Here is a 4,644-nt window from a genome sequence, read left to right as displayed (position 1 = left end):
ACAATCTGAAAAGGTTCACCCAATTATGTGTCTGTGGCATTTATGTATCCGGTGGTAATACTGGAAAACAAAGTGCTTAGGGCCACGGCCAAGACTCATAAAATAGCTGTGTTCAAGAATTATCACACTGAAATAGGAGAATCAATAACACTATCTGAATTCTAAGTTCCTATAGATGCCAATCACTCTGAGCTTCAATGGATAAAGTGAGATGCCAAAACTGTTCAGAAGCAAAAAGCTACTAGTCCCGCTCATCTAATTAGAATCTGAGCTTCACTCAAAAACTCTGAGATATTATTGCTTCTCAACTTATTAGTCTTCTATTTTATTTGTCTAGTTGCTTGAGGACAAGCAATAGTTTAAGTTTGGTGTTGTGATGAGCGGATATTTTATACGCTTTTTGGGGTTAATTTCATATAGTTTTTAGTATGTTTTAGTTAGTTTTTAGTTTATTTTCATTAGTTTTTAGGAAAAATTCATATTTCTGGACTTTACTATGAGTTGTGTGTTTTTCTGTAATTTCAGGTATTTTTCTGGCTGAAATTGAGGGAGCTGAGCAAAAATCTGATTCAGGCTGAAAAAGAACTGCTGATGCTGTTGGATTCTGACCTCCCTGCACTCAAAGTGGATTTTCTGGAGCTACAGAACTCGAAATGGCGTACTTCCAATTGCGTTGGAAAGTAGACATCCAGGGCTTTCCAGCAATATATAATAGTTTATACTTTGCACAAGGATAGATAACGTAAACTGGCGTTTAACGCCAGTTCTCTACCCAATTCTGGCGTCCAGCGCCAGAAAAGGATCAAAAGCTGGAGTTGAACGCCCAAACTGGCACAAAAACTGGCGTTCAACTCCACAAATGGCCTCTGCACGTGAATTGCTTAAATCTCAGCCCCAGCACACACCAAGTGGGCCTCAGAAGTGGATCTCTGCATCATCCGTCATAGTTTACTCATTTTTTTGTAAACCTAGGCTACTAGTTTAGTATTTAAACAACTTTTAGAGACTTATTTTGCACCTCATGACATTCTAGATCAAAACTTTGTACTCTTTGACGGCATGAGTCTCTAAACTCCATTGTTGGGGGTGAGGAGCTCTGCTGTGTCTCGATGAATTAATGCAAGTATTTCTGTTTTCCATTCAAACACGCTTGTTCCTACCTAAGATGTTCATTCGCGCTTAACTGTGATGAAGGTGATGATCCGTGACACTCATCACCTTTCTCAACCCATGAATGTGTGCCTGACAACCACCTCCGTTCTATATCCGATTGAATGAGTATCTCTTAGATCTCTTAATTAGAATCTACGTGGTATAAGCTAGAACTGATGGCGGCATTCATGAGAATCCGGAAAGTCTAAACCTTGTCTGTGGTATTCCGAGTAGGATTCAATGATCGAATGACTGTGACGAGCTTCAAACTCGCGAGTGCTGGGCGTTAGTGACAGACGAAAAAGGATGAAGAATTCTATTCCAGTATGATCGAGAACTGACAGATGATTAGCCGTGCTGTGACAGAGCATGTGAGCATATTCTTCACTGAGAGGATGGGATGTAGCCATTGACGACGGTGACCCCCTACATACAGCTTGCCATGGGAGGACGTGCATGTGTGAACCAGAAGACAGAGGAAAGTAGAGATTCAGAAGACAAAGCATCTCCAAAACTCCAACATATTCTCCATTACTGCATAACAAGTAACTTTTAATTCATGCTCTCCTGTTTATTCGCAATTCAACTGATAAACATAATTGACTTCCTGACTAAGATTTACAAGGTAACCATAGATTGCTTCAAACCAACAATCTCCGTGGGATTCGACCCTTACTCACGTAAGGTATTACTTGGACGACCCAGTGCACTTGCTGGTTAGTGGTACGAGTTGTGAAAAGTGTGATTCACAATTCGTGCACCACGTACACGCAAGGTCACGCGTACGCACCACATGGCAAAATTTTAGGTCACGCGTATGCGGAAGGTCACGCGTACGCGCGATTGGCAGATTTTCAAAATTTTATTTCTTGATGAATTCTCCACTTTACATGATTTTTCTTCACTTCTTTGAGATTGAGAATCTATGATGGGAGGTGGGAGCAATGCTGCGGCCAGTTCGATTAGGTAAATTTCTGTAATTTGTAGTCTGGTGAGTTAAATACTTAAATTTGGTGTTAATTGGCTTTGGAACAAAGTGTGGTTTTGTTAGAAGATGAAGCGGAAGGGTGGGCATAAAAAGGGGAAGGGAAGGACAGTAGCAAGCATGTAGTGAGTGGCAATGAGACTCAAAATAAGGAAGAAACCTCTGCTTTGGAGGATTATGGTACTAATAATGATAATGATGATGATAAGGATGATAACTTTGGAATGGAGGTTGACACACATTCCTCAACTGGGACAGATCAACAACATTAGAATGTGGCTAGCATTAATCATGATAGCTCCATTGATAAGGCTGTGGAGAAGCCGCTCAGGGGTTGGGCGCATTAAGGCGAAGCTCAAGACTCCAAAGATGTTGGACTCCTATTTCTAGCATACGTCTTCGGATGCTCCGACGCATAGTGACACTGATAAGAGTAGCCAACCACACGACTTTGACAAACAAGGCGTTAGTGTTGATAGGATGGAAGACAGTGCAAATTCCTTCCCTGATATGAAATCCCTTGCTCCATCAAAAGAGGGCTGCTACCACTAGCATCAAAATTAAGGTATCCAAGGTCTTGGCATCCAATGCTAACCACGTAGTTTCCAGTGAAGATGTGCTGTCTCTTTCTTGATCTTGAACACTCAAGCATAGAAGTTATTCCACAAGGATCTATGATATTTGTTGTTCCCAGGTGACTAATTTGATTTATAGTAAAATTGGATCTAAAAAGTTATCTTTTGTCCCTGCAAAAAATTGTGATTAGTTGATTATAGGTGTTTAACGCCATAATGCTTTTTGGAACTACGACTGTTTTGATATCATTAACACTCCAATGAATTTTGGAACTATATGCAGCAATCTTGTAAAGAGAGATAAGTATATAAATTCTAAGGATGTTTATAAGGATGTTCAATACATCTGGGACAATTGTTATAAGTATGACAATAAAGGTGACGATATCTTGGATCATATGAGGCGAGTGAAGAAGAAGTGTATGATGTACTGGACTGCAGCTAGGTTATATTATGAACTACCAAAAGGGACTAAGGGTGTGACTTCCGTATACCCCTCCATTATTTCTTTCTTTTGTGAAAAGGATAAGTATCAAGCATTTAGCTTAGTGAGTTACAAGAAAAAAAAGAAGAGTTACAAGAAGAGGAAGGTAATTTGAAGATTGGAGATGAATTAGGGTTTTAGAATGGAGAAGGACCAAATTGGGTCCAATTGCAATCTTGCCACATTATCTAGCAGTTAGGACCTCCAGCATGGCAACTGTGGCCACATCACCACTTCGTCATCTGACTCAGCACCGGAAACATGTATAGGGACCATTATGGTGCATCGAGGTGAATCTGGGGGACCACTACGGTGCAATTGGAACTTCGAAGACCGAATCGGGTAATCCTGTGAATCTCAAGGATTATTATGGGAATTTATTCTCATGTCTTTATATCTGTATTTTGTTTTAAAGACTAAAATTCAAACACAATCTATAATATAGATGATAGATCTAGCCTTTCCATGATGACATTTGTTAATAATAATGCTTAATATTATTAAGCCCATAACAAATTACGTATTAACCAAAACTGTGCTACAATTTAATTACTATAATTCTAATTTTATATCAATCAAGCAGATAATCCATGTGGCTTTGAATTCACGTGACAACTCAGAATTTTGATATTTAGATTTGCATGACTTCTTGCAGCACAATATAGTTCATAAAGAATTAAAATGATGAGTATATAAACTCTTGTATGGCATATATATTTATAGGTAGTGAAGGTTGATGCACGCATAATTGGTAATGGAAAAGTAGGACCAGTCACTACGAGATTACAAGTTGCCTACAAAAAATTGACTCAAGACTCTGGTGTGCCTATACAAAACTGCCACAAGAAATGAAAAATTTTGTCATTAGTTTCAAGACAATCCATATTTTCCTTTTTTATTGTATGTTTGGTATTGAAAACTGCATCAATTTGTGGCTTATTTTTTTTTACATGAAATTTTTGTGTGTTTTTGCTAGAAATGGGGGGTTATTTGCTGTAACTATAGGTGGGTGGATGTTACAAGTGGAATAAGCCCAACATGCAGCTGCAATTATAGATTTCACCTTTAAGGATGGGTCAGTTTCAACTAATGGCCTTATAACCTCAGCAATCGTGTCTGAATCCAACTTAGAATGATCTTGTGAGAACGTTCCCATGGTGCACGTGTGCCTCCCATTGTATTTCCATATCTCCCAACAACCTTTCTTTCATATTAAGCTGGTTTGGATAAGCTAATCACACCCACGACCATACATCTTGCATTTTGTATAGAACGTCTGTGGCTCAGACTCATAAATAGTGTAATGGACTCTTCTAGAGATAGTGTAACTCCTAATTGCCGCGATGACTTTCTAGAATTGTATTTCATTTTGATCTTGAACTATCTATCCATAGGATCAGCAACACCTATAGAAAAAACAAATTCTCACTTATCAATCCATCTAAAAT

General features: G+C 38.8%; 1 pseudogene; it reads left to right on the top strand.

Moving 5' to 3' along the window:
* Positions 1-2,206: 2,206 nt before the first annotated feature.
* LOC148544561 (uncharacterized) lies at positions 2,207-3,311 on the top strand (annotated as a pseudogene).
* The last annotated feature ends 1,333 nt before the right edge of the window (positions 3,312-4,644 follow it).

Source organism: Arachis ipaensis, chromosome B9 (assembly GCF_059453495.1).
Source record: "Arachis ipaensis isolate K30076 ecotype BB chromosome B9, ASM5945349v1, whole genome shotgun sequence".
Lineage (NCBI taxonomy): Eukaryota > Viridiplantae > Streptophyta > Magnoliopsida > Fabales > Fabaceae > Arachis > Arachis ipaensis.
Note: the sequence above shows the minus strand (reverse complement) of the source record. Positions and strands in the feature narration are given on the sequence as shown.